The sequence below is a fragment of the Tenrec ecaudatus genome, chromosome 7 (assembly GCF_050624435.1).
Source record: "Tenrec ecaudatus isolate mTenEca1 chromosome 7, mTenEca1.hap1, whole genome shotgun sequence".
Lineage (NCBI taxonomy): Eukaryota > Metazoa > Chordata > Mammalia > Afrosoricida > Tenrecidae > Tenrec > Tenrec ecaudatus.
In genome coordinates, this window is record NC_134536.1 from 48,209,769 (window position 1) to 48,219,898 (window position 10,130).

The 10,130-nt window shown below is 40.0% G+C and overlaps 1 pseudogene; it reads right to left on the reverse strand.

Moving 5' to 3' along the window:
* Positions 1-8,130: 8,130 nt before the first annotated feature.
* On the reverse strand, positions 8,131-8,270 carry LOC142454004 (small nucleolar RNA SNORA66; annotated as a pseudogene).
* Between the last annotated feature and the right edge of the window lie 1,860 nt (positions 8,271-10,130).

Consider the following 10,130-nt stretch of genomic DNA (forward strand, 5'->3'; position numbering starts at 1 on the left):
AATCAAATCTGCTGTGTAAACCTTCACCAAAAATAGAAAATATATATATATATAATATATATTAAAAAACCACACCAAATGGCAAAAAGACAATCACACAAAAAGTGGCATTATTAACAGAGGAAAGAGAGACTGCATGGAGCACTCAAGAGACAGAGAGATCGATGATAGATACATACATACATACATAAATTCATGCATACATATATAAGAAAATAGAGATAATAAATAGATATCTACTCTAAACAGAAGTCAAAGATCAGCAGAAAAATGAAAACCAGTCTATGTTTTTGCATTGCAGGAATTGACATTAGTTCACTGGGCAGCATCGGGACTCACTGAAAGATTGGAGATTTGAACCCATGCACTGAAAACCCTGGTGATCTGCTTCCACAAGGTTCCAGCCATGAAACAGTTATGGGGAAGAGTTGCATTCTAGAGCAGATGGATGGGGTCTCCAGGAGTCCCCATTGACTCAATAGAAAAGTATTTTATGTGTTCTTCTTGGTTGGTTGGTTTTGTATATGATATTATGTATAAGCAAAGTTCCCATGTGTATATAGAAATTTTGCTGATACTTGAAATATTCTTAGTAAGTCAAAAGGAGAAATGGAAATTCCTAAAAGAAGGAGTTGGGGGTGATGAAGAAAAAAAAGGAAAAACATATATATTAGCATTGTAAACAGAACCCTGTATCCTTGGCTCGATCAGCCTTAGTACCTATTATGGATTTAACTGTGTCTCACGCACATAAAAAAAAATATGTTGAAGCCCTACTCCCTGTACCTGTGAATGTGACCTTGCTAGAGGAAATCAGAAAAGCCAGATCAATTAAACAAGATCAAACCGTAGTAGGGTTGGTCCTAATACAAACCCATCCTGACTACATTTTGTAAGAGAGGACAGGCATGGAAACTGAGTCACATACACAAGGAAAGATACTACAAGAAGAAACATCTGGAAGCAGCAAATGGCAGTCGCGAGAAGATGAGTGGAAGGGAGGAGGCAAAGGGCAGCTCCCCTCTCAGAACCCTTGGAAGGGATCCACACAGCCCTGGTTTGGACTTCTTGTCTTCAGATCTATGAAGAGATAGCAATCTGTTTTTCAAATTATAAAAAAGACAAGGTCAGCAATCAAAATAAATAGATTGTATGTGTTGTCAGAGGTCCAGGCTGGGTTCAAAAGAGGACGTGGAACAAGAGATATCATTGCTGATGTCAGATGGATTGGGGCTGAAAGCAGAGAAGACCAGAAAGACATTTTACTTGTCATTTATTGACTATGCCAAAGCATTTGACCGTGTGGACAGTATTGAGCATGGGAATCCCAGAATACTTCACTGTGCTCACGCGGAACTTCCACATGACTCGAGAGGAGGTTGTGCGAACAGAACAAGGGGATGCTGCGTGATTTAAAATTGGGAAAAGCGTGCATTGAGGTTGTAGCTCCTCACCGTATTTATTCAATCCGTATGCTGAGAATGTCATCAGAGAAAATGGATTATATGAGGAAGAATGTAGTATCAAGATAGGAGGGAGGTTTATTAACAGCCTGAGATATGCAGATGAAGCCACTCTACTGGCTGAGTGAGGAGGACTTGAAGCCCTTGCTGATGATGATCCAGGATTGCAGGCTTTGTTACGGATTACAACTCAACATAAAGAACATCAAAATCATCACAATGGAACCAACGTGTAATATATGATAAAGGAAACAAAGACTGAAGTTGTCAAGAATTGTGTCTTGCTTGACTCCACAAACAGTGCTCAGAGGAATAGCCGTCAAGAGATCAACAGATGAGTTGCATTTGGTAAACCTGCTGCACAAGACCTCTTTAGAGAGTTAACAAGCAGGGAGGTTACTTTGAGGAGTCAAGTACATCGGACCCAGTATCAATCACCTCATCTGCGTGTGAAAGTTAGATATTGAATAAGAAGACAGTGAAGAATCGGTGTGTTTCAATTATGGTACCAGGGAAGAATATTAAAAGTGCCACGGACTGCCAACAGAACAGACAGAACTGTCTCAGAAGAAGAGTAGCCAGAACAATTTTTAGAGGCCAGGATGGGGATGGGGATACTACATCTCACATACTTGGACTTGTTATCAGGAGAGCTCAGTCTCGACAGGAGGACATCCTGCCTAGGAAGGCAGTGGAAAAGAGGAAGGCCTTCCACAAGCTCGACGGACACGTGGCTGCATCAATGGGCTCCAGCATAGGAGCAGCTGTGAGGGGCAGCACTGGGCAGTGTTTCCTTCTGTTGAGCACACGGTCGCTCCGAGTCAGAACCAACTGGATAGCACCTAAAAACAACATGGGTGGCTAAAAGGAGGGGACACAGTCGCTTCCTATTAAAAATAAGTCAATCTAAAATATAAAGTTAACTCAAAGCCTAAATCAGAATATAAGAGATATGCATTTTGAGGTGCTATCTAGGTCGGTGTAGTGCTTCTGCATTGCACTGCAGCCTGCATAGCTGGTAGCAGGAAACCACCAGCAGTTCCTCGAGGGAAAGACTGGGCTTTTTACTCCTGGAAACTCTTCGAGTCTCAGCAACCCACTCGGGGGCAGTATGAGTCAGCACTGGCTCTGTAGCAGTGAGTTAGGTTTTATGTAGCTCTCCTTCTTTTTTATTATTACTATTTTTCATTAGCTCAGTTGCACACACATTTAAGTCAAGTTCTGGTTGAACCAAGAACCCCCGGTGGTGCTATCAGGCAACTGAAAGGTTGGAGTTCAAACTCACCTGCTGTTCCTTGGGAGAACGATAAGGCTTTCTACTTCTGTTAAGATTTACACGTTAGAAACTCTACGTGGGGACACTCGAAGTCAGTAGTGGAGGTCAGATGGTTGAACCTGTTACGACTCAGATGCTTTGCTTTGCTTTGTATTTGACAACTCTGTTTTTTCATTCTCACTAGGTTGTCCAAGCAACAGAAATTAATGTGATGACCTAGTTACCTTGAGGTGGGAATGATGGATAAGGGAATAAAATATTTTTCCTTAAATATCTTCCAAGGACTACTTATAAAATTTTAAACAATTTCTTTGATACCAGACAAAGAATTTGTATTGATAATTGAAAGTTACTGTTCAGAATGTCCTTTACCTTAAAAGACTACAATATACACTCATTCCAGGGATATTGCCAGTAGTCAAAATATTTTTGGAACCTCATTTGCAATTGCACTCGTACAGGTTCTGAGACAAAGCAAACAAAATCATGACTTTACATTCACATTTTGATTTTTATACATACCCCATCCAGTGAAATGTCTTTCTTATCATTTTAGTATCCAAATAACTTTAGGATGGCTCCACTAACTTAATCCTTTCAAACAAAAGGGAAGAATTGTCTCATCTTTGGAGATTTCTATAAAAATTGATGCAGTGTCTGGAAATAGCATTTTAGTCAGACCTGAGTATGGATCCTGAATCTATGACTTAAACATTCCAAGCTTCCATCTCTCATCTACAAAGTTATATTGATAATGCTGCTAATGCTTGAGCCAACAATACTGATGCCAAATGACGGAATCAGGAACTAAGATTTATGCATTCTGTTTATACAGAGCCTAACGCAGCACTCAATACATGGCTGGCATTCAATAATAGATATTTTTACTATAAATGAGGATTTGGGTTTTTTATTTTGATTATTGGAATAAAATTATTTAAATTTTATTAAGAGATGCATGGGAGAGTTTAAGGGAAAATGATTCAAATATATATTTTTAAAGGACTAATGTGTGAAGGATAGAGAGGAGATGTTCTAGAGAAATGGAGGGCAAATAGCTGGAGAGAAGAGATCACATGTGCAACGAACATTTAAATACACTGATCAGTCAAAACAAATTACCCAAAACATAGAGCAAGAAATTTAGAACAAGAGAGACCAAGTTAAAATCTTTTCTGTCCCAAAGAAAAATACAAGTCAATCATTCAGTCAGAGGGAAATATAATCCAGAGCCAACTATCTATTTATACAAAGAAGCAGAAGATAGTGCACAGAAAGCAAGAATAAAACCCACCTGCTTGAGAGCTAGCAGTGAGAAACTACATCTCTGAGAAAGGTAGCAAGAAGCCTCCGGTTAACACTATCCAGGTTCTGGCCCAGGCTCTGATGCCCTTCCAGTTGTATAGTCACATAAATCCTTACAATATTTCACCATGTTTAGCTACAGTACTTGTAGAAGGCTTCTGTTCTTTGTAACCAAACTTTCCTGAAGATTACTAAAAGATCCATAGAGTTAAATCTTCTCAGAATATTTTTATGTACTTAAGTTTCAATCATGGATCTCCCAGATAAAATTTTCCCAAGAAGAAAACCATAATAGTATTTTCCCTACATGGCTCAAGGTAGAATCGTGAAACGTAGGCAGAAGTCATGGATCTAGAGACATCGTGTAAGATAAAGTCAGAAAATCTACTTTGACTTTTGGAGAGAAATTGTTTATGGCTTTATAGTGAAACTGTTTGGGGCAGTGTAGGTGAAGCAGGAATTCACAAAGTTTTTGCTGTTTTCCTGAAAAATCAGAGTGATGATAGAGCAACATGCAGTGTGGATGGGGCTATTAGTATAATTGTTTATTTGTCCTTTAATTTTCAATTAATTTAATATGGAACACTTGCGTGTACATAAATCTTGATGAGCAGTACACAGTAGAAACAGAGGGGTGTCAAGAATTTTTAAAACAAAGCCTCTTATGAAGAAGACAAAATCCAGAGCATCCTCTCTTTAATTATGTTGTTCTTGTGGTTGCTATCAGATGCCCTTGAGTTGATCCTGACTCAGCGATCCGATGTACAGCAGAACACAACAATGCAGGTCCTGAGCCAGCCTCACAATTGCTCTTGTGTTTGAGCTCATTGTTCCAGCCACTGTGTGAATCCATCTCTTTTTGGCTGTCCCTTCACTTTACCATGCATGATGTCCTGCTCCAGGGATTCGTCTCTCCTTATAACATGTCCAAAGTACATGAGACAGTATTGCCCTCCTTGTCTGTAAGGAGTACTGGGGCTGGACTTCCTTCAGGAGAGATCTGTTTTAACTTTTAGTCCATAATACTTTCATGTTCTTCTCCAACTTCATAGTTCAAATGCAGGGATGATTCTTCTCTATTCAATATCCTACTTTAGCATACATATGAGGTGATTGAAAGCATCATCATTGCTTGCATCAGGCATAGCTTCATCGTCAAAGTAACATCCTGGATTTTCACTGCTTTAAAGGGGTCACATGTGGCAGATTGATATACTGCAATGTGTGCTTTGATCTCCTGACTGCTTCCCCCATGAGAATTGATTGTGGGTCGAAGCAAGATGAAATAATTGTCAAATTCAATCTTTCACCTCTTTATCATATTACCTATTTGACCAGTGTTGAATAAATTTGCTTTTACATTGAGTTGTGATTCTTACTGAAGGCTGTAGTCCTTGATCTTCATCAGCAAGTGCTTCAAGTCCTTCTCACAGCAAGCAAATTGATGTCATCTCCATTCCACCAGTTCTTAATAAACCTTCCTCCAATTGCTGAAGACAAAAATGGGTGCACAAGCAAATGTGGTGAAGAAAGCTGATGGTTCCTGGCTATCAAAGATATAGCATCTGGGGTCTTAAAGGCTTGAAGATAAACAAGCGGACATCTAGCTGAGAAGCAACAAAGTCCACATGGAAGAAGTACACCAGCCTGTGTGAGCATGAGGTGTCAACGGGATCAGGTAAAAGGCATGAAAAAACCCAAAACAAACATATTATTGAGAATAAAGGGGGTCAGAGCAGAGACTCAAGTCCCATCTGTAGACACTAGGACATCCCCTCACAGAGGGTCACAGGAAAGGATGAGTCAACAAAGATGAAGTATAGCACCAATGAACCACACAACATTCCTCTGGTCCCTCGAGACTTCTTCACTCCCCACTATCATGACCCCAATCCTACCTTTCTCTACAGGCTAGGCTGGACCATGTGCACAGGTGCAGATAAGAGCTCAGGATTCACTGAATCCAGATCAGATAAACCTCTCAGGAACAGAAATGAGAGGACTGATACCAGGAGGGTAGGGGATCATGAGGAGAGGAAGAGTTAGAAGCTGCGGGAAAGGGTGACAGCAGTTGGCATGAGATATGAAAATAATAATCATTTATCTTTTATCAAGGGGTCACAGGGGCAGGAGGGAGGGTACAAAGAGATGCCTATACCAAGGGCTTAAATGGATTGTTATAAGAGCTGTAAGAACCCCCAATAAAATGATATTTTAAAAAAGGGGTTTTTTTACTGCAATTAAAAACCCAAGTATTAAGGATGTGACTGAGAAATGGGTAAAATAAAATCCAGACACGACTTTTCCATTTTGTTAAACTGAAACTTTCTCATCTTTGTTATACTTATTTAAATAGTCTCCAGAGTTCCACACAATGGGATTTGGCATAACTACAGATCAAAAGAAGAACGTGGCATCTGGATTTAAGGGAATCTCATTCACATCCTGCAATGCACAGATGGTGTAACCTTGCTGCTGGAAGTGCAGAGGACTTGCTGATGGAGATCAAGGATTGCAGCCTTCAGTGTGGATTACAAAACTGGATAAGTAGGAAGCTGTTGAGGATTTTGTCTTACTTTGATCCACAATTAATGCTTATAAAAGCATTGACACAATGACACATTGCATTGGATAAATATGTTGTAAAAGGCCTCTTCAAAAGACCTGTTCTGTCATGTTGACAAGTATGGATGCGGCTTTGAGGACTAAGGAGAGCCTGATGAAGTCAAGATATGTTCAGTCTCCTCATATGTATATGAAAGGTTGACATTAAATAAGGAAGACCAAAGAAAACTAACGCATTTGAACTACGGTATTGGCAAAGAATATTGAAAGTACTATGGACTGCCAAAAATCCAAGCAGGTCTGTCTTAGAATAATCCAACCAGAATACTCCTTAGAAGCAAGGAAGCCAAGGCTTTGGCTCATGTACTTTGGACATGTTACCAGGAGGGGCCAATCCCTGGAAAATGACAACAGGCTTGGTAAAGTATCAGGGCAAGGAAAAGATGGATTGACACGGTGGCTGCATCAATAGGCTCAAACAAAAGATTAATTAGGAAGATGGCATAAGACGGGAGTGTTTTTGTTCTGTTATACAGTGTCTATGAGTCGGGACCAACTCGACATCACCTAACAACACATAAAGCAAAAAATAGAAGCTCACTGTCATCAAATGGATTCTGACTCCAAGTGACCAAATGCGACAGGGTAAAACGTCTCATAGGGGTTCCAAAACTGAAGTCTTTACAGATGCAGACTGCCACATCTTTCTCAGAAGTTGGCACCAACACCAAGCTATCCTATCCACACCAGAACAAAACACTGTCTGGTGTCATTTTCACAATTGTTATCTTTGAGCCCCTTGTTTCAGTCACTGTGTCAATCCATCTCATTTTCTTCTTTTTCAATGACCCTCTATTTTTCCAGGAAAGATATTGTTGTCCAAAGAATAGATTCTCCTGATGTCTGAAGCAGGTCAGACAAAGTATAGACTTGCTTCTGAGGAGCATCCTGAATGTATTTCTCCCAAGAGAGTTGTTCTTCTGTCAGTCTCCGGTACTTTCAATGTTTTCCCCAACATCATAATTTAAATGCGCCAATTCATCTATGTCTCATCCATATAGTCTGATCTTAAAACCATGAGCAACTGTTAAACACTGCCATTGAGTCGATTTAGACTCATAGCAATGCTGTAGGAGAGGGTAGAACTGCCCATAAGACTGCCCATTTCTGAGACAAAAAATCTGTATGGGAGCAGAGCGCCTCGTGTTTCTCCCATGGAGCGCCTGGTAGATTCAAACTATAGACCTTGGGCTAACAGGCCAACTTCTAACCAACTTTGCCATCAGTACTCTCTTCCTTATCTTTGTACACATCTTATCCGTCAATGTAGAGCACTTTAGATGGTCTTGAAATCTTCTTTTTGATAATGAGTGGGTTCCTATTCCTCTTGACTTCATCATTTCCAACCTGGTAAACCATGTGCTTGTATGATTCAGAATGGCCAATACCAATCTATTTCAGCTCATTAATTGTTAGGATGTGGGTCTTTAAGTGATCCATTTCAATTTGTTGTTGTTTTTTAACTGCGGTAGGAAAGGATGGGCCACCTCAGTAGTCCCTGAGGCTAAACCAGTACTATCCCCACAATTACTTTAGCAACCCTTGTTCCCCTTGCTTCTGCAACATCATGCAGAGGACCCATTTATTTTTAACAACTGCCAATATTCCTAGATTCATACTTTGTGCATTACGCCATCTGATTATAATGCATGTGTCCAGCTGTTTCCTCTCGTTTGAGAAAGAATGAGAATTTCCATCAACAAATGAAGGCTCTGAAAGTTTGGCTTCATTGATATCATTAAGGTCAACTCTTTGAGAAGGAATTTCTTTCTCTGTCATATTTTGAGTGCCTTCCGATCTGAAATGGCCATCTTCCAGCGCTTGAGCAGCAGTGAAGAACCTATTTCTTCTGCCTAGTCTGTTTTTATTCTAGAAGCTCCGCCGGAGCATGTTCACAGTGGTACCTCTGCTGGTTGGTGAAACACACAGCTTCCAATGTCATAGCAACCTGAACGCCTCCACAGTTCAATGAACGGATAAATAAGCAGGGTGTTGGGATATCATCAATGCTATATGTTTTCCGTGCCATTATAAGGTGTCTAAATAGTACAATTTATTTGCACTCAACTAACTTAAAGGTTGACGCTTCAAAGTCAGCCAGCGTTGCCCCGGGAACAAGGCCTGGCAACTTGCCTTTGTAAAGATTACAGCCCTGGGAAGCCCATACAGCAATGTTACTCTGTAGCAGATGGGCTCACTATGATTCAGAATCTACTCAACAACAACTTGGCTGTTTGTTTTATTACTTTTATTCCTTTTGAATTGTGATACTCCTATTTATTTATTTTAGTTTTGAGATGCAGCTTTCCAAGTCTAAGAAATATCACTTTTATTGCCTTGTATAGTCTTGCGTTCGGTTTCTTGCTAATCTATCCGTTTATTTTATATTCGTTTCTCTTAATAGTCATGTAGTTATCCATAATGCCACTGGTTCTTTGAAGCCTTTTCTATATTGGGGGCTGTCACCTTTGTAGAGAGAGACCTCTCTCTTACACATGAACCTCCAGGTGCTCATTTACCCCTGCTTCCTTTGCGACCAGGATGTGCTTGCCACAGGTTGGCCGCCATTAACTAATCAACTTTGCCTAACTCCGACTATGAAAAGGAGTTAGTAATGCTATGATGTAGTAGCCATAAAAGCCCCAACTCCATTCTGATAGAAAGTGAGAGAACATTAAGTTGCTATAGACATTATGGAGAGGTAAGCGGGATGGCGCCCATTGTCTGGGACCTTCATAGGCCATGTGAGCCACAGTACAGCAACAAGAACAACTTCTTCCTGAAACTTCTTTCAAGCAGGCTTTTAGCTTGCTCTTAGCTGAGATCTAGACCTCTTGTTCTTACTTATTTTCCAGCGCCTACCATTTCTGTTCCCAATATCCTTTCAGTAAATACATTTTCTACTTAAATCTGCCAAGGTAGTTTTCTGATCCTTGCAACTAATGGCCCTTGACTGATCCAATTCAGTTCCTTTTAGTAGTGGATAGTCAATTATAAAATTTTGCTAAACCACCATCCTCACACAGCGCTCTTAGGAATATGAAAAGTAGAGACAAATGTTGTTACTCTGAAAAAGTCAAATTATAGGTTATAGATTTTTCCTAATATTTTGATGACCTACTTCCTATACTTATGCTGTAGCAAGTTACAACTAATTCAATGGCTTACAATAGCACAAATTTATTATCTTGCAGTACTGAAAGTCAGAAATCTGAAATGATTCTGACTAAATTAAGGAACATGAGGCTCCAGTAGAGATTCTCTTCTGACCTCCTCCCAACTTCTAGTGGCTATTGCCATTCCTTACTCACTATATACATCGTCACACCTCTACAACAGCTCTCATATTCTGTGTCACACATGTAAGGATCCATGTAATTGTATTTAGGGCCCAACAGGATAATTTAAAACAATCCGCCCACCTCAAGATCTTTGTTATGAGTCAAATTGTATCCAAAAAT